Source organism: Tenrec ecaudatus, chromosome 9 (genome assembly GCF_050624435.1).
Source record: "Tenrec ecaudatus isolate mTenEca1 chromosome 9, mTenEca1.hap1, whole genome shotgun sequence".
In the NCBI taxonomy this organism is placed as follows: Eukaryota; Metazoa; Chordata; class Mammalia; order Afrosoricida; family Tenrecidae; genus Tenrec; species Tenrec ecaudatus.
The window spans coordinates 69612664-69633551 of NC_134538.1; the positions used below are offsets into that span (position 1 = coordinate 69612664).

A 20888-nucleotide genomic window follows, 5' to 3' on the forward strand; every position below is an offset into this window, starting at 1 on the left:
CAGGGTGAGACCATGAAAAGAGGGTATCTGAAACTCTTCTATGGGGATTGGTCCATTTTGCCAATGCGCTGGCTTTCCAATGAGCCACATCAGAAGGGGGCATGGAGGAATCTCACTGCCAACTGGGGGAAAAAAAGCCAGGAGTCAAGGGCATTCTCTGGACCTCTAGATTCCTGTGTGCTGAAATGTCTCAATGCAAGAGCCCGAGCTGTGACACAGAGGCTCCTCAGAGGGGCATTGGTGGCAGAGACAGCAGCAGGAAGAGCCAGAGCAGGAGACAGAGAGTTGGGCTTCCCAGCCGAGGCAGAAGTTACACTAAGGGCCTTCCAGCAGGAAGTTCATTTTCAGAGTGAATTGCCTCAAGGCATGGGGGGGGGGCGGGATGGGGAACTGGGTTTGTGGACCTTCAGAGCCTCTAGCTGGATGCCTTCAGCCTGCGGCTTATGGGAGTGGCATGCCCTTTGGACCTATATCGGCAGCACTGAAGGAGTTTTGTGACACTTGCGCAAGCAGGGCAGAGACCAAGGGGCCTGTGGCTGAGGGGCTGAGGACCAAGGAGAGGTAAGCGGGTGGGCACCACTGAAAAGAAGCATTCGTGATTGGAAGAACATTCTGATCCTGAATTGTAAAGTTCTCTGATGAATATCATAATCACAAGCATTTCCTGTGAGTTAGTTCTGGGTGGGCAATACGAAGGACTAGCAAACCCAGCAGAGAAATGAATGCCTTGGGAGGGGCAGTCCGTGTCAGGATTAGCAAAGGTTGGAGGGTGAAGTTACCCTTGCCTCACAGCAACCAGTCTCGGGCTGATGCTGACTTTGAGTTTCCTTTCCCTGGTGGTATAGCGGCTTCCCACTGGGCTTCGGCCCATAATGTTGGCAGTTTGAAACCCCCAGCTGCTCCTTGGGCAAAAGGTGGGGCTTTCTGTTCCAGGAAACAGTTATGGTCTCGGAAACTCAAAGGGCCAGTTCTACTCTGTCCTCTAGGTTTGTTGAGTCTGCATGGACTTGATGACAATGAGCTTTTTAAATTTGTTTTGTTTTGGGAAGTCAGAGAAGGTCACACCCACCATCTCTTTTATTATTTACAACTGGAGGACAGCCTTTCCTTGAAGGATCAGCAGGCCTATCCTTGACTTCTCCAGGTATCTGAAATACCAGAGTCTGGGCGCAGCATAGATGAGCTTGACTAGCTACTGCCTTTACAACCATGGTCATTGTTTTTCCTGTCCTGAATGGAAACAAGGGAAACATGAAAATGTCTAAGGCAGTCACTGGAGATCCCCTCATAGAGGGGTTTAGGAGAGGAGATGGGTCAGTCAGGGTGCGAGGTAGTACCGATGAAGAACACAGCTTTCTGCCAGATCCTGGATGCTTCCTCCCCCCAAATACCATGATCCGAATTCTACCTTGCAGAGCTGGATAGGGCAGAGGTTGTACACTGGTACATATGAGGGCTGGAGGCACAGGGAATCCAGGGTGGATGATACCTTCAGGACCAAGGGTATGAGGGGCGATGCTGGGAGAGTGGAGGGTGTATGGGTTGGAAAGGGCGAACTGATTACAAGGATCCACATGTGACCTCCTCCCTGGGAGATGCACGGCAGAGAAGGGGGGGAAGGGAGACTCCAGCTAGGGCAGGATATGACAAAATAACAATGTATAAATTACCAAGGGCACATGAGGGAGGGGGCCCGGGGAGGGAGAGGAAAAAAAAGAGGACACGATGCAAAGGGCTTAAGTGGAGAGCAAATGCTATGAGAATGATTGGGGCAGGGAATGTGCAGATGTGCATTATACAATTGATGTATGTATATGTATGGATTGTGGTAAGAGTTGTATGAGCCCCTAATAAAATGTAAAAAAAGAAAAGAGAGAAAAAAAAGAAAATGATTAGGGCAAAGAATGTACAGATGTGCTTTATACAATTGATGTATATATATGTATGGATTGTGATAAGAGTTGTATGAGCCCCTAATAAAATGTTTTTAAAAAATGAAAATGTCTAAGGCAGAGCTTAACCAGCACCAATAGGTGTGGCATTAACTCCAAGTCATGGCAAGCCGTGTGCGTGTGTGTCAGAGTAGAACTGTGTCTGCATGGTTCTCATTTGTTTCGTTACAATATTTTATTGTACTATTTTGTTGTGTCTTAGGTGAGATAGGCTGTCAATGGCTGAGTTTTTCAGGAGTAAACTTCCCGGCCTTTCTTCTGATGTGCCTCTGGGTGACTTGAACGTCTAACGTTTCTGTTAGTCGTCAACCAAGTTATGCTTGGTTCACCCAGGAAGTCCATACTGGCCCATTCAACTGGCTGGCATCATTTGACTTTTTTTTTTAAGATAGATATGAACCTCAGAGCATGGCGAATGGTATATAATAGTACCAGAATTTGGACCCCAAATGATCTCCTATTCCAAAAATTAAACCAAATTCACTGTCATTGAGAAAATTCTGACTCATAGAGTGGCCCTGCAGGACAGGGTAGAAGTGCCCTTCGGGGTCCCTGAAGCTGCAACTTTCTACAGAAATAGAAACCTGTGTCTCTCTCCCTCTGAGTAGCTTGGCAGTTTCGAACTGCTGACCTTGTGCTTAGAAGCCAAGTCAGAAACCACTACGCCAAGGCCATCTACTTGATTCTGATTCATGGTGACCCTCCCGCAAATCTCCTACAAGACCCATTTCAATTCTCTAAGCACCACGACTCTTGTTTAAGGCGAAGAATCATTCTCCGAGACCACATAGACACTGTGGGCCATCCAAGAGATATAAAATTGCAGAAAAGGGAGTAGATAAATATTATACTGTGATTACAATAGGACTTTGGCTTTTATGGAAGATTTTGGACAAACTTTGAATTTCTTTAATCTGCAATATAAAAGATCAGTCATACACGCCAGGTTTCTGACTCTCAGGAGGAAGAATTGAGCTGCGGCCACTTGCCATTCTGGCGTGTACTAAGTTTGAGTTACACCCTCTGGCAATTATGAGACATAAAAAGCAAAACGCTATTTCAAAATTGTTGTGATAGAAGCAAGCACATTGTGTAGGCTGGCGCCAAACACATATAACAAAAGGAAAATTAAATTACTTGAGAATGCAGCCAGAGGCAAAGTAAAATTAAAGAAAAATTAGGGGTGCCACTTAAGAAGCTGAAAGGGGATGAGCCCTCACTACTTGGATACCAGCACAAATGCCAGAAAGAACGATTGAAGCGCGGAGGGGAGTTTTTTCCCCTCTAGAAAGCCATCTGGATGGATGTTGACCCCGTGTGGCCATCTACTCCTTCAATTCTGATTGAAGAAGGGAAATGTAGCTCGCGAGACAGCAGTTAAAGCTGCCCTCTGTCCTAAGCCAGCGCCACTCGGGCCAGTTCCACTGATGGCTACCCCACGGAAGTCGGAGGAGAAGTGGGTTCTGCAGGGTTTGCAGTGGGTGACTGTTCAGAAGCAGGTCACCGGGGACTTTCCGTCTGAGGAATCTCTCACTCGACTCCAAACTCCAACCTCATGGTCAGTTGCCGAACACATTAACGCTTGGCCCTGCCCGGGGTCTTCTGGCTTTTGGTGAACGAGCACTAAAAGATCCAGCCCCATGGAAACTGTGAGTCCGATGGCCACGATGCATAGTGATTTCTAGAACTGTAAGCAGGGGCTCAGGGGAGAGTGAAGGTGACAAAAACAGGCCCACACAGCCAGCGTGTCAATGAAAATATATAAATTCCTGACCACAATGAAAGCAAGTGTAAGCCCACGTGCTCTGAGCTAACATGAAGACTCCAGGATTCTCAGATCGACTGCTTATTTTTCTTTACTGAGATTTCAAACAGCACTGCATTTAGGAAAAAGGAATGATGAAGACACAGCATGATTGCTTTCTAATGAAAAGCATGATTTTTAAAATAGCAATCCCAGTGGAAGATGGGTAAAGCCAATTATCCTAGGGTGGAGAAGTGAGCATTCAATTAGAAACTATAGAGAGGGGATAGACGGTTCAAGTAAATGAGACAATCGGTGTGAAAAAAAGTTGCAGTGAATGATAAAAGGAATAAAACAGTTGTGCTTCTTTCTTTTTCTAACAAAAGACTTCATGGCACAGCTACATAAAAGTTTTACCAACACGCACTATAAAAATTCCTCTGCATTTTAACAAGGGGAGAAGCTGACCTTTTTGTGGCGTGAGTCAGTCTGGTGAAAGATCATAAGCCGTCAAAGCACTAAATTCTTTGCACATACTAAATGGGAACTAAATAAATTCATGTGCATTACAAAATAAAGCGTGTTCTGACATCAGAAGAGTTGGTTTCCATGCTTCATTCTCTCACTCCTTAAGGATGACTGAGGTCATCATGTCTTCTGGAGAAGTATCAGACCCCAAAGGGGATGCCCTCTCCTTTCTGGGGAACTTTGGCCCCAAATAATAGAAGGAAGCTGCCCCAGGAAGAAAAAGGACACAGTGCTTTGGGGGCTTTGTCACTGCCCAGAAGGGAGCTTCTGTTGTGGCTGCAGTTAGCTTTTTCAGAAAAGGTCCAGCGTGGAGCTCTCCGAGTATAAAGAGCCATCAACCTGCCCCTGAAGATGCTCCAGAACACCCTCCAAGTTCAGTCAGAGAATGTGCTGCCCTGAAATACCCCTGAAGTTGCAAGAAAGATGCTGGCAACAGGGAGGGATGATGGAACAGGGTCAATGGCGTCAACATTGCTTGTTCTCATGTGACATCTGTCACAAGTATGACAGGACATAGGAGGCATACATGTGGAACCGTGTATGCCTCATACGTTAGCATGGTTCTATCAACTCACAGTGTTGGTGAAGGACTTAATATCCACTGAAGCGTCATACCAGTTGCTGGGTTCTGCTGTGGTTCCCAGTGTTTCTTCTGGAAGTGGGAGGCCTTCTTGAATCAAAATGATGACTATAAATAGTTTGGAAACTAGGATGGATATGGTGAATGCAAGGTTGTTTCAAAATACAGTTTTGGGGGGTGGGTGGATGCATCCGCTCCAAAGCTTCTAAGACATTTCCCCTATGTTTCTGAAGGATCAGAGAGGCTCAAGCAGCACAGATCCTGTATTAAGGAAAATTCTCCATGGAGATGGAGGATCAAGAGCCACCTCCAGGACAGGGTGGTGGGGAAGGAGCAGGGAAATGGCTTAGAGATGAAAGGGAACTGAGGAATCCACTCTTTGGAGGTGTGTCAGATGTCCTTCTAGGGGGACCTGACTACTGGGTACAAAAATGGGTATACACAATAATTTAATTATTGTTTACAAATGAGATATATGATGCAAAATAGAAATCGATAATAAATTTACACCAGAAATCTATTGATCTATGGCTTAAAAATGATCACATCTAATTACTTAAAAATGATAGAAAATACACATAACAAATTATGAGAATTTGAAAAGGTTGTTAAAAGATGAGGTAAAGTTCATTCAAAATCAAGAGAATACCAGGGACAATCTTAGAATGATAAATATTAAGCTGTTGATGAGATGGAATATTTTCTAAGAAAATATGAAAAACCAAAGTTGCCTCAAAAGGAAATATAAAAGTTAAATGAACCAATAACCAGACAAAAAGTCCTCACATGGATTAAAGATACCTTCAGACTTTGAACCGAAAAGAACACATCAAAGAGTTTTTCCGCAAATAAATTTAAAGGTGGTATACATACTGGGGGGTGTGTCTTTAAAAGGTATGTGGGGGAAATTCTATTGTCTTTTAATTAAATGTTCCAAAAACTTTTGAAGCCTCTTCATATAATCACACACAAATACAAAGCTTCACATCGTACATTATTGGCATGAGGGAAAAATGGGAGGAGAAGCATAATTGTCCCATAAGAGGGCGTCGCATTCATCAATCTGTTCTTTTAGCGAGAAGAACACAACTCAAAACCGAATCCACTGCTATTAAGTCCCTGCTGCCCCATAAAAGTCTCAAACTTACTCAATGTGGAGTCAAAAATATCCTGAAGGCGAGAGTAGAACTTCCCTGTGGGTTTCTGAGACTATAACACTTACAGCCCCATCTTTCTCCAGAGGAGCAGCTGGTGGTTTTGAACTGCTGACCTTGCAGGTAGCAGCCCAAGAAGAAATCCGTTTAACACCAGGGATCCTTGATGACTCCGAGCCACCATATATAGGGATTCCGAGACTGTAAATCTTTAAGGGAGCACACCATCTCATCTTTGTTCCACATCAAAGACGACAGAAGTAGACTAATAATCAGTGGGGATGGATTCATACAACGTATGTGGAGAAAAGGCATTGTGTGGGGAAAAGCCTTTTATGAGATGTAGCATGTACTATACTAACTTGTTGTATGTTTAAAACGCTCCTAGGACATATAGGATATATTAATGAAAGTTTCCTTTAACACTTGGAAAGTTATAAATATTTTTACTTTTTCTCTTTGTTTATCTGTATTGCAGATATTCTTCTATAATGAATATGTTACTATTAATATTCACTCTTGATTAAATCATTAAAAATTTAATCAGGTCCTGTTCTAAGTTGCTGGAGGCACAGTAATAAAGAGAAATTAAAGAAAATGGAGACACTAATTTGACTGAGGGCTAATGAGGTGGGTGCTGAGGAACCAGACTTAGAAAAATTATTCACAGCATGATTGATTTTGTAAGCGGTTATCACGAGTTTGCCCTCAACAGGGTTCTCTAGAGATATAAAACAAGGTTGCTGATAATTTTATATATATATATATATAAAGATAGATATATAACACAAGAAATGAACTGTTAAATTATATACAGACAGATAGATAATATAAGAAATGAACAGTTAAATTATAAAGCAGTAAAAATGGCTCAGTGCAACTCACTCCCATGAGAGAGTTGTGAGACACTGGCAGTCCTTCAAGTCTTGAGGGCCACCAGGTAGTCCTCTGTAGAGAGATTCAGGCTATCCCGGCACAGGCAGCAAACAGCAAGACATGTCACCAACAGTCAGTCCGCAACTCCAGAGATGTACATTCCAATTCTCTGGTGAGGCAGCTCTTTAAGGGGCCTCAAATTACGGTGACACAGTTCACAGGATAGGCATCCCACAGGTAGTGTAGCTTGCAAATTGAGGCACAGAACAAGCAAGGCAGTCACACACTGGTCTGATGATCAAAGAGCGAGAGACAAAAAAGATGAGGCTTGCCAAGCCATTTATCTCTCTGCCCTTCAATTAATCCCACATGTGCTTATCGGTCAGGCTGGCACAATAAACTAACTATCTCAATGCACAACAAAATGAAATAATGCTTGGACTTGTGTCATTCCCATGATGGATTAAAGATTAGACTATTGTGATTCATAGAGTTCTCACTGCTTCTTTCTGGAAGTAGATCACCAGGCCTTTCTGAGTCAGGTGTGGTGATGGGAAATATACTACACTTGTGGCTCTCCTACCCATTATCACTGTAACTCCCACCAAATGACTGGGCAGCACCATGCAAGAAGGGACTGTGAAACACTAATAGAGGGGATTCGTTAGGTTAGCCATTTCACTGAGCATTGAAGAATGAGCCATCTCTGGAGCAGAGAGAGAAAATTCTGAGGCATAAAGACAGACTAGTCACTGATGCAGTGCATGTGCATGCCAGACCCCTGCCTTGAGAGGCAGAGGCACCAGAAGCAGCAGATCAGAGAAGCCCTCCCACGGAGACCTCCAGGCAGAGTGACAGAAGCAGAGGCCAAGTGGCCACTTGAATGGGAGGCTGAGGACCAGAGAGATACTTGACTAATAGCTGAGGTCAGAGATGCTGCTGTGGACAAAATCATTAATTAGATATCATCCATGTTCCTTGATCCTGGATTGTGGTAACCTGTTAACTTCCCCCAATAAATCCCATAAGTACGAGTATTGTCTCAGTGGCCATTGTACTAGATTATCAGATCCAGCAGAGAAGGGTAGTTCTGTGGAGGGATGGTTGGTGTCAGCATGTGTGACCTCTGCTTTGTGACAACTGGCCTTGGGATGGTGTAGGCTGGGAGTCTCTTTCTCTCTGTGGAAGCAGGACAAGTTCAGATGTGGCATCCATGTCCTCTCCTCTTTGTGAAACTCTACTGAAACCCATTCAACATCACAGCACTGTGAAGACTCCCCTGATAGACAAATGGCACCTAGGCATGAAGTTCATTGGCCAAGAATCAAGCATGAATAGAAGGTAAGACTACACTAACCCACCAATATCTTTAATTCATGGTGACCCCATGTAAAAAAAACAAAATATGCCCAGTCCCACCGTGACCCACATAAAGCGTGTTAGGTAGTAGTAGGTGCCTTTAAAGATAAGGCAGCATGGATTGTTTGAAGGGGAATAAACTCTAAAATAGAGTGGCTAAGAGAGGCGTCATGAGTGACAGAGAGTGACATTGGAAGAAGACCATGTGTCTTTCTGGAGGAAAGACTTCCCAAGAAGAGTGAATAACATGAAGATACCAGGAAGCTAAGTATACATAGTGTACTGGAGGGATATCAAGGTTAGAGTAAGGTCAAAGGTGGTTGAGAAATGAGATTCATAGCGTGTGCCCCTGAAAAGTCATTTACTCTGAAAGAGATGGAGAGGCATTGGAAAGTTTGGAGCACAGTAGTAAGCTGATTTGTCTTGCTTTAATCTAAAAGAAGGGGGCAGATATGACTTAACGTCGTTCTCCCCCATCACCAATTGCTTGCTAGTTTGTCTGTTTTAGCCTTTGTGATGTCAAAAGAGATCAGCTGAAGATATATCCTATACCAAGCCTTCCTCATTAACATAATAAAGACAACCCATTTCCAACTGGAATTGTAACTAGAAGCAAAGAATCTAAATCTACAGCACATATTTTTTTTTTGGACACAACCCAAGTCATAACGACCCGGGTTCAATCCTTGACCAATGCATTTTATATATGACTATCAGCCATCTGTCAATGGAAGACTAAGTTTTACTAAGATGTTGAACAGGTTTCAGTGTTGCTTCTAGCGATAAACCACCGTTATAGATCATACTAGTCCTAGCTACAACTGATTGTAGGCATGACAGCCACAACATTTTGTTCCATTGTGCATGGGGTCACCATGAGTTGATCAACTCAATGACAGATAACAGCATTAGACGCCCAAATGAATGATCACATGAGCAACTGGATATGAGTCTAGATTCAGCACCAAGGTGTGGGCTGGCGATATACATTTGGAATCTTCGGTGAAGAAGTGACATTTAAAGCCATGGCCTTCATGAGATCCCCAAGAGAGTGAGTCTTGACAGAAGAGAACGTGACAGACTGGAAGCCAGAGCTCTGGAACACCCCACTATCATTGCTTCAAGAGAAAAGGCGAACTAGCCAAGGAGACGAAGAAGGCAAGGAAATGAACGAGGTAGGAAGAAGTTAAATCAGAGGAGTGTAGTGCCCTGAAAGCCAGCTGAGGAGAGATATGAAGATGGGGGGAAATGACCAACAGTTATATTAGGGCTGATTAAATAAAAGAAGAAGATCCATTGATTAGTAATGTGAAGTTCATTGCTCTTGACCAGAGCAGTTTCCTTTGTGGGGGTCAGATGTTGGTTAAAGTGGGTTCAGAACAGCCTTTGAATACAAAAGCTAGAATTAGCAATGATTTACTATAAATGAAAGGGCAGAATGAGGTGTTAGATAGCAAGATCAAGAAATATGTTTTTTAAAGATGGGTAAAATAAAATAAACCCTAAAGGGAGAATTGAAAAATTTTTACTGGAAATGAGAAATATAAAACTGTTGCATTTATTCCAGGAAAAACAAACCACTAATTTGTGGAACATTTTCAGATCCTTGGGCACTTTTCCCTTGACCACCTCTAATCATCTTTAAGGTCAGAATCAAGAAGGAACAGTTCAAGGTTATTGGAGAGGAGTAAAACTCTTTTCAAAGCAGTGTGAGAATGACCTCTGGCTTCCATTTCTACATTAGGCCTATAGCCTGACAACATCCTTCCTCTTTTTAGTCGATCTTCTTTGTCACTTCTCTGCTTCACTACCTTTATTACTGCCCCTTTCCACCTCTCCATTCGAGGATCACTCTCTGAAACACAGTTCATAGATCTATTAGGTTAAGATTCTTAAAGAAAACTTTATGTGTATCCAAGAAAATCTTTTTCTTGAAGATAAACTCGGTATTGAAAAATCAACCTGGTTTGTTCTCTGAGGGTTAAGAAATCACAAACACTCCGAATCCCACAGGTATAAAATAAAATGCTAGCTCTCGCCAGTACAAAAAACAAGAGGAAGCAGTATAGACACAAGAAGAGGTATTCCCTTGAAATTTTGAAAGTCGATCCATGTCAAACCCATGACCTTCCAAAGTAAAATCAAATAGTGGAGCACTTCACATTATATTTACAACTCTGATCTCCCAAGATTCACATTGAGGGTTTAAAATAAACCTTTAGGATGTTAAATATTCTAAGAGATCTAACCAGAAATATGTATATGTATGCACAGATATACATGTGCATGAATATATATATATATATATATGTAGCCCAGCCGCTCCTTTCTCTTGATGAAAAGTTAGACAGAAGCCATTAGGTAGAGCTGTGCAAAGTAGGCTTCTGCTTGGCATGGCCTCAAGAGGGGAGCCCGAGGCGAGTGAAGATGATATCAATGCAGAGAGCAGTCCTGGAACAAGGTATGAGAATCCGGGGAGGGGTGGTGGTGTGATGGGTAACCAGACAGTAGGGACATCATGGAAGCTCAGTTATCTATAACAACTGAATAATGAAAGTCTGTTGTTCTCCGCTGCTGGCTGGGAAGGAGTTACAAAAATGTAAGTGAGAAGATGAGAATTTTTCGTACTGAATTATAATTGGAGGTATCTGTATAGATACTTCTATGTTTCCTTAAAAAGATGAGTGACACAATAGCTGAATAATGGACTCAAACATGCCCACAATTATGACACAAGACTGGGCAATGTTTAATCATGTACATGGGAGTAAATAGAAAAGTATTGCTACAAAATCATTTTTTAAATCTTTATTAAACAAAAACATCAAAATTTGAAGCTATCATTTATGGGCATAGCCTCTATCCTAGTTCTACACACTTTTCAAGGCAGTGTTTCCATGTCTATTCCTTCCCTGGAGAATTCCACATTGTTTTATTTACACCACCTCAACACAGGAATTTGGGAATCTTGAGGAAACCAAAACAACTTTTTAATAGTTTGGGGGACAATAAAAAGACCGAAGGGGCAAGAACAGAGCTGTGAGTGGTGAGGACAGTGGAGAGGTGTGCAAAGTTTCCCAGTGAAATTCTCATAAGGCATGAATTAGTTGGAGTTTTCTAGAGAAATAAACCCAGTGACTCATATATGTATAAAATGGAATTTTATATCATGAAAGATTTTTAAATCAAGAAAGAAGCTCAGCTTAGTCCATGGGTCAGATACTAGCTGTAGGCCCTCCCTCTGCTGGCAGACGAAGCAGGAAGGCTAAGTGGGAATCACAGGTCAATGGATGCAATGTTGCATGGATCCAAGGTTCGCAGGAATGTGGCAGGGCACTAACAGGTCCCAGGGTGGATTTGAGGCACAGAACCCAGTCAAATAGAAAGAAGAAGGGCAAGAAAGAGATGTTCTCCATAGCATCTCTCATAAAAGACCAAACCCCCAAGGAGGTGCCGTAAGTCCGTGACCTGACTGGTAAATTGAACTCCATCACTACCTTTACGCAGGTACATCAAGTTGACTTAAAATCTAACTGCCACAGGACACCTCTTGTGGTGAGTAGTAACTAGGATCTTAAAGAGTTTGGTCTAAGGTACAACTATCGGTACCTTCCTGTTCAGAGTGAAGGATAATAAAGAAAACGCAGTCTGACAAAACATTTTTTCTTGGTGCTTTGGTTTTTACGCCACTTCCTGGGGTTATTTGGGGCACAGATTCAGAAATTTACATTGGATAGATTGCATTTGCTCTAGTTTCTTACATACAGTGTTTCACTATATTTTTAGCAATTAACTTACACTAACTTATTAATTTATCTCCTAATTTTAAACAGGAGAGGACTTCACACCCACAAAATACAGGATAGGCCAAAAAAACAACAACAAAAGAAGTATTAGGAAAAGAAGTAAATCTTAAGGGACTTCCAAGTTATACTGCTTATGGACAATGGTGGCAAATTGGTTATGAATTGAGCAGCCAATCAAAAGGTTAGTGGTTCAAATCCACTAGTCCCTTTACAGCTTTTAAAAGATTTAAATGTTTGGAAACATGAAGGGGAAATTTTTCTCTGTCCTAGAGGGTCATCATAAGCTACAATCGATTAAATGGCTGTGGGTTTTTCTTTTTAGTATGGAAGGCTGTATAATATATACAGAGACTGCAAGTTGGGTACTAAAAAGGCAGAATACAGCTGGAAAAGAGAGTAAAATAATAGAAAAAAATCGAAAAAGCACATATGTTGAAAGTATGGGGACAATTTATGTATTGAAAATGTCAGACTTCATAGAGCACATTTCATAGATATATTGAAGATATTAATTTTTCTTCTTCAAATTATACAGTAAGCATTTTATAAAATATTTTAATACATAGAAACCAATGGGTAAGTAATGTTAAATGTTTCAGAAGTGAGGTTAACTTCAAGCTTCTTTATGAGAAAAAGTCAAACTTTTCTTTTAAGGGTTTCTGTGCACAGAGGGATAAGTAGTGCCATCTTGTAACAAGACCGTGATATTTCAATTTTAATAAAGGGATCGGAACTCGGATAGACCTAATTGGGGTTTCAGAATATCTGAATCTAGTTATTGTACCAAACTCACTACCAGTCTGTCTGTTATGATTCATAGGACAGAGTGGAAGCACTCCTGCAGGTTCTGAGGCTATAAATCCTTCTGGGAGCAGACAGTCTCATCTGTCTCTCTCAGAGCATCCTTGTGGGCAGGATCCCAAAACAGAACGCACTCCGTCATGAGGGCTCAGTACGTATTGCACCGTAACTTATTTCTGGTCCCTTTTAAGATAACAAATTTGATTTTCCTGCTATTCAGTTCCTAATAAAGGTGAAATGATACTTGGAGAAAATTCCAAGTTCATGTAATTTGAACAGTTCAAATAGATCTTTGGATCAGAGGCCATCATGTGAGGTATAACCAAACTCACTGCCATTGAGTCGATGTAGACTTGACCTAAATATTTCATATAACACAAGCTAATGCACACTACATTTAACTATCCTGCTTTTTTTTAATGGGCAAGCAGAGTGAAGAGTGGTATGTGGCATAGGTTGAGATCGCAAAAACTAAAACTGATAGGGGAAAATTTGGGAATCAGCAGGTCAAATATACCCAGAAACAAGTCTAACATTGGAGGCAAAAACAACAACAACAATGTGTTGGCTAGTAAAATCAGAATTCTTTGGAAACAGATATTCCAATGGCCTAGTAGACCATGTGAAAATCAGTCTCCATTGTCCTGAGATGGTGAAGAACTAGATAGTGTCACAATGGAAGGTCCTGTACAGAATACAAGAACAACTTTGAGCAAAATTCAAAAGCATAAAAGAGACCAGGATTTATTGTTGGCCTGAGACTGGTGCAATCCCCAAAGTATAGCTTTAAGTCACCTTTCAAGTCTGGAAGTTAACTCACCCCTATGGCTCGATTTACAGGCAAACAATAGGCAGGTCTATAATGGAAACAATAGTGCTAGGTGAGAGAGTTAAGGTTTATTGTGTCAACATAGCTAATGAACACATGTGGATTAACTGAAGGGTGGAGAGATAAATGGATTGGGGAACCTCGCCTCTCGTCTCTTGCTCTTTGATCATTGGACCAGTGTGTGGCTGCCTTGATTGTTCTGTGCCTCAATTTGCAAGCTACACTACCTATGGGACACCTAACCCGTGGACTGTGTTACTGTACTTTGGGATTCCTTCAAGACCTGCTTCACCACACTACTGGAATATACATCTCTTGAGCTGGGGACTGTTGGACCCTGTCATCTGGCTGACTGTTGGTTATCTGCCTTGCTGTTTGCTGCCTGTGGACAGATAGCCTGACTTGCTCTACAGAGGACTACCCGGATTGCCAATGTATTAGCTGTCTCATGGAAATGAGTTGCACTGAGCCATTTGGACTGATTTATAGATTAATTAACTGTTCATTTCTTATGTTATCTATCTATATATATATAATTATTAGTGTCCTGGTTTTGTTTCTCTAGAAAATCCTGTCTCACATAATTGGTACCAAGAGTGGGATGGCTTAATCATTTCTAGGGGCTCAATATCCTCTTGTGCTGGATCATCAGCCCATATGTTTCCATCCCATGTTTCAGGGTCCCAACTTTTTCCTATCAATGCCCTCATCTTAGTACCAGATCTGCAATTCAGCTGACATTGTAATTCAACCACTCGCATAATGAGACTCTGGACCTGGTTCTCAGCAATGTCAGCTCTATTACTAGAAGAGAGAAGGCTCTCCTTTGTAGCACAGGTGGAAACTTTTAAGTCTGTTAGTCGGCACTTGAGGTGCACTTCTGAGGTTCTGAGACCATCCCTCGCCTTAATCAGTTTCCATTGTAAGGAGGACCAGCCAACCAGCTTCCCTATACTTGTCATCCTGGCAAAACTGCTGGAAAATCTCACACATACGATCACCCAGAGCCTCTCCTTTAACCAGCACCTCATCTATCAGTGGCGATACGAGTATAAAAGAAACCAGGCTTAGTTGTTGAACTGAGACTGGTGGAATCCCCAACACTATAGCTTTAGGTCACCTCTCAAGTCTGGAAGTTAACTCACCCTTATGGCTCAATTTTCAGTCAAACAGTAGACAGGTCTATAAGGAAAGCAAGAATGCTAGGAAAATATGCACATCTTAGAATAACCAACCATTTGAGATAAAAAGGGCAGCATCTATTCAAGATCAAAATTAAGAAGGCATAGGAAGGAAGGAGTAATGGAAATGGGAAAGACAGGAAGAACATCGGATAAGCCATGTTACATTATGGAGCTTGCAATCAGTAGCATTACCAAAAAATGTATATGAATGGTTGAATGGAAAATTGTCTATCTCTATAAACCTTCACCCAATTCACAATAAGGAGTTTACAAAACAAGAAAAAGAATTTGTCATAGGAAAACCCTTGCTACTCTCAAAAGAGTTGTGATAGAGACCGGTCTTTCAGTGCACTGCCCTGGCCTTTTTCTCACCAATGCAGTTTTCAATTTTTTTTCACTTCTTCAAAATAAACTATTGTGATCTTCCTGTGTACTTACAGAAATTCAAGAATTCCCCTTTGGTATCAAAAAACAACAACAAAAAAATGTAAACCAAACAATTGTCAAACTTTCTGAATTGACTGTCTTAACTTTAACTGACCCAGCCAATCCACTAGAAATGCAATTCTGTTCTCCAAGATATAATATCCTATAGTAAAATTGTGACAGGCATTAATTAGAACTTAAATAAGAATCCACCCTCTACTTAAATATTTTCCCACCTCTTAATGCGTACAAATTAAAATTCTCGAATACATAGGCTTGGCCAGATTTCTGAGATGTGACCTCAGATTTACAAATGAAAATTCTCTTCATTCATCTGTGCTCACTCTACATCCATATTTTATTAGTCACAGAACCTCATCTACTGTTTAGTCCGAAGGACCAGTCAATCAGTGGTGACCGGACCAAGTTCACACAGCATCTACATTGCTGCTTATTAGTGAATGTCCTCCAGTGGATTCCAACCCAGGGAGATTTTAGGGTTTAGATGGGGGACGTTTCACAAAAGTCCTGGGGAAATTCCAGTATCATAATTCCATTTTGAATCACCTTTCCCAATCTATAAGGAAAAGTTTGTTGCCACCTCTGTGTCAATCCATCTAGTTGAAGGTTTTCCTCTTTATTTGCTGACCCTTTACGAAGTATGATGTCATTCTCCAGGGATGGATTTCTCCTGATAGCAAGTCCAAAGTAAGCAGAATGAGGTCTCACTATCCATGCTTCTCCTATAAAGGTCAACATGTTGACTGAAATATGAAATTAATCTTCCTGCTTTGTCTTCAGTCTTCCAAAAGTAAAACTTCTGACTTTAATCAAAGAGTCAGGAAAGACAGTTGAAAACAAAATAGTATCAATTACTAATATTTCCCATTCTCTGCTAAGACTTGTCTTATCTGAAGCTTATAAAGTTTTTTTTTTTAATCATTTCCATCATCTCAGGGGAAAGAGAGCCTGGAAAATCCTAGTCATTCTACAGTAACTATCAGTGAGATTTTCCATAACTATCAGGATGCAAAATTACAATCTTAAGAAGTTGATCCAATTCTAAAACTTAGTTCTCAACTTACTAATAAATATGAAGAGACAACCCATCCACATTTTCCTCTAATAATATCTGGTTTCTGAGCCAAATTGCTAGTACCTGAAAAAAGTTTTTGAATTTTATCCAATGACTCAAAGAGCTTAAAATGAATTTATGTCCAAACCATTCTTTTCTACATTTGGCTTTGGGCCAGAGATGGAATTGTGAGTCAGAGTTTCGCCAAGACATTAGAAAGAAGAGGAATAAAGTTTACTTCTAAAAGTTAAACTGTAAAACCAACACTTAATTCATTAGGGCAGAGAAATGAGAAATCACTATAAGGGGGAAAAGAGATTCTAGGCCAGCAGGTGCAGCTATGGCCCCCCAAAAGTATAACGTACATATCTATAGACTATATTAATCAATCACAGAGTCATAGAAAAAGGAGGGTGGTTATGTTCAGGATGGAATAAGTGCGACCCAGTGGAGTTGGTGCAGCATAGAAACTCCAAAGTCATTGCCACTGAGTCAACAATGCCAGCCCACAGCGACCCCATAGGATAGGACAGAACTGCCCTTATACATTTTCGAGACTGTAACTCTTTACCAGAGTAGAAAGCCCCATCTTGCTCCCGAAGAGCGGATGGTGGTTTCAAACTGCAGCCCCATCGGACAGCAGCCCAATGTGTAACCAAAGGGGTTTCTAATGAAACACTTTCCCCTAGTTTAGTACCATGAGACAGTACCCTGATTTGACCTGCCTTAGTCATGATGGAAACATGAGCATACTGTCTAGCCTACAGTGGGAAAGCATTAGCTGTTTGTTCAGTGAATTTGAATTGTCCAACACCTTCCTAGTTCAACGACATCCTGATTATAATATGGCTCCCCACATATGTCTGTCTACAGGTAGAAAATAGCCTAGAACTTGAGAGTTCTGGTCCCGATGCCAGCTCACGAACTCACTGAAACGCTGATATCAGTCTTTAAGGTGGTTTACTATAAGTCTATTCCCAAAGGAAGGGCACTCCCTTGTGTGAGCTTATGGACCAAGCTTCTGGGCTTAGAGCCCTGACAGTGATCCTCTGGGTCAGTGTAAGTTCACCAGGATGGTGATGATGATGATGATGATCATGGGGTCAGAAGCTGCCATGTGCTGATCAGCTTCTATATGCTAGACACTGGACTTTGTGCTTCATATACTTGAAGCCATTTCGTTTCCACAACCATTCAACACAGGCATTATAAGGAGTTCCATTTTGTAGAGAAGGGAACTGAGTCTCATAAATCTTTAATGGATTCTATAAGCATTGCGCACGCAGACAGATTATACATCACACTTCCAGGCAGCCATTACACCACTAGGAATGAGACACATACTCCCAGTATTCTAACTAATCATTCGTCTGTGTTCAAACAGGACTCCTGAGATACATGCACGGTGTTGGTAAAGCGAAAGTCATTATTATGACTTATAGAACACTAGTACTTAACAATAAGAACAAATCCCCAAATGAGCCAGGTCCGTTTTTCTGTCCCTTGGCAGGCGCATCGTTGTTCCTGTCAGATATTATCTTCATGCCATTGCTATCTCTGACGACTGCCAACACACTAGTCAGGGTAGCTACGCTCTAAAGACTTCTGCTCTGTCATTGGGCCTCAATGGACCTTTCTACCAGCTGAAAGACCCTGGCGTAAAACCTCTCGGCCCTGTCGAGAGGGTTGGTTTCAGTTTCTGCTGCCAGCTCCCATCACGCTAGCCAAGCTTGCGAGGCTCTCTTGTCATACAGGACTCAGATGCCCACAGTGCAGGCAGGGAAGCATAGACCCTGCATAGGACGCGCTCAGGCTGATTGCCCTGCAAGACGACGTGCTGTGGCTCTTTTCGCTCCACCCTCAGCTGTCTGTCACGGGATATCCAGTACAGTTCTGCTGCAAGAAGACCTCTGCACAGGATCCTCGGAGGCTATCCCTGCACAGGGCACATTTGGGACTCAGCCCCAGCCAGGCAAGTGTTATAGCACTTTTAGCTCTGTCCTCAAGCCCTCTCTCTACACCCCCACTCCCCCACCCCCTGCCGCCCCCCCAAAGGCACTAGGTTCTCACTCCATGAGTTGGGCAGGCTCCCTGCAGCTGCCTCTTTCTCCTGGGTTTAGGAGAACCTCAACACAGAGACCTTGGTCCTTGGTCCACAGAATGAACTCCACTCAGGTCAGGACTCTTCTTCCTGAAGGTAGTAAAGTCACCCTCAATCTCCGTGGAATTAGCCTTTAGTAAGAAAAAGACCAATCTCCTTAGTAGATCACAGGTCTCTTATTTCTATAATCACTGTGAGTTCCCTGAAAGAGTTTTACAAATTTTAATTGGACAAAATGCTATTTGGGGGTGGATATGCCCTTCATTTTCTCCTAACCATGTGTAGCTGCTCATTAGTATGCGCTGAACCTTTCCATTGCATCTTCAACATTACTCTTCACACATAGACACAAAAAGTCGTGTAGTGACTTCATTCAAAGCGGAGCCCGTCAAGCCCTCTCTCGGCGACTGCATTACTATCTCCACCACACTAGCCACGTTCTTCCCTCCAGGATCCCAAAACGGGGCATCTGCCTTGATACTCCCCTCGCCCTTATCACCCATGCCACACTCATCTAATCATGTATGCATCCCTGAATTACATTTCTCTGTTTCCTTAATGTGTCCCTTCTCACTATTTCCATCGCCACAACCCATTTTTCCACAAGTCTCCTACGTCATATTTTTGCTTCCACTTTGTTCCCTCTATTCTCCACAATGGGTTTAGATGACTTTCATATGTATAGTTCAGCCACGACATGTCACTGTTTAAAAAGCCTAACAATGATTGGCCGGTGGGTCTCAGGATGGCGCAATCAGGCCAAGATGGCACACATACAGGCCAAGGAGACACCCACATCTTCCTGGACAATCCTTTCCTCAACACTTCCTCTGGTCAATTCAACCAGTTGCTCTGGGACACACCTGCCAAGAAGCTTGGATTAAGTGCCCATCAAAGATACTCTCACCTCCCAGCTCACCCTTCATCACATTGTATGGGGGTTGGTTACTTAGGTACATCGGTGATTCGGCAGTAGAATTCTGGCCTCCCGTGTTGGAGATTGAGGTTTGAATCCTGGCCAAGACACCTCATGTGCAGCCATCACCTGTCGCTCAGTGTGTCATATCATAGTGGCTTGCATGTTGCTATGATACTGAGAAGGATTCAGCTGAGCTTCCAGACTAAGGCAGACGAGGTAGAAAGGCTTAGTAATATAATTCGTTAGCCAATGAAAATCCTGTGAATCACAACAAAACAATGTCTGATCCCCAGTCAATGTTGTCGGTGGTGAAGGATTAGGGAGCATTTTTTTTTCTGATGGCTCATGGGATGGCCATGAGTTGAAGCCAATATGATGGTAACTAACCACAACCTCTCCATTATGACCTTACTGAGCGCTAGGGCCCACTTGTCCATACCCAGTGCCGGATCTGAATGAATAAATGCAGAAATGCATGAGTGGGTATGGATGTTAGGTATCACGGGTGTCAAACGAGCCTAGCTCCCTCAAATTCCAACTGTGTGAGAATGAGCTGAGAATGCTGGTTCACTGATTCAATGTCTCTAAAGAATATAGTGTTTTTATATAAAATTAATACATCAAACATTTGTGTTTTGCTGTGCAAACTAAATGGTACAGTGTGCATAAAGTCCCCCCAGCAACATGCCTTATATATGAAATGCTCTCAGGCGTTGCCAGTTACTATGACAATGCTCTTTAAGGATATTTATCTGAAGCCATGTACATATTCAAAGTTCATCCAGAGGATCCTATTCCTTAGTGCTTCCTGAGCACCTATGGGTGGCTTTCATGACCCTGCACTCTTCAATCTACGCTTTAGAAGGTTCCCTGTATCCATACTTTCTTCAAGCTGCCTAATACTTCAACAAAGGCTGTTAGATGGAATGACATTATCAAGATTTGCTTTGTTCTAGAAATTTGAACGGGGCCCTTTGACCAGAGAATTTACCAGCCACTGGAACCATCCACCATGTGCATGCATATCACATCCCATAATGATGCAAATACCAGAAAGAGACCTACATAGCCCTGAGCAGAATACACAGAAAAAAAACAGCAGTGTGTTGAAAGAGGTGAAAGAGGCACGTGGTGATCCCAGAATAGAATTCAGATCCTGATCAGGTCAGGTACAAGAGGGTGTCCCTGTCACAAGAAGCGAGTAAAGATGAATTATCATACCAGACGGCTAAAATCAGAAAGTTTCACAACCCCTCTATCTAATAGCCGCGCAGTCAGTAAAAGGGTACGGAGTCAGCTTAATGAGGTGGAAAATAACAGCATGGGAGGGAACATGTTAATTGAAATGGAGACAAGAAACCCATGCGTGTGCTTTTTGATCGCAGTGTGTAAATCTTGCTTGTAAAACTTTAAGAGAGTAGACCAAAACGCTAACCGTTGCAACATGGGGAATGATGGGTTTGCGGGTACTCTTTTTTCCATTATCGATTTCCCACACCTTGGGTGTTGTATTATTTTAACAAGCTAATGTACACACAACTTAGTCTCAAAAAA

At 42.2% G+C, this 20888-nt stretch overlaps 1 protein-coding gene across 1 annotated transcript in view; it reads right to left on the reverse strand.

Moving 5' to 3' along the window:
• EPDR1 (ependymin related 1) overlaps window positions 1-20888 on the reverse strand; it is a 39567-nt gene that overhangs the window by 17524 nt on the left and 1155 nt on the right. The window lies entirely within an intron of this gene.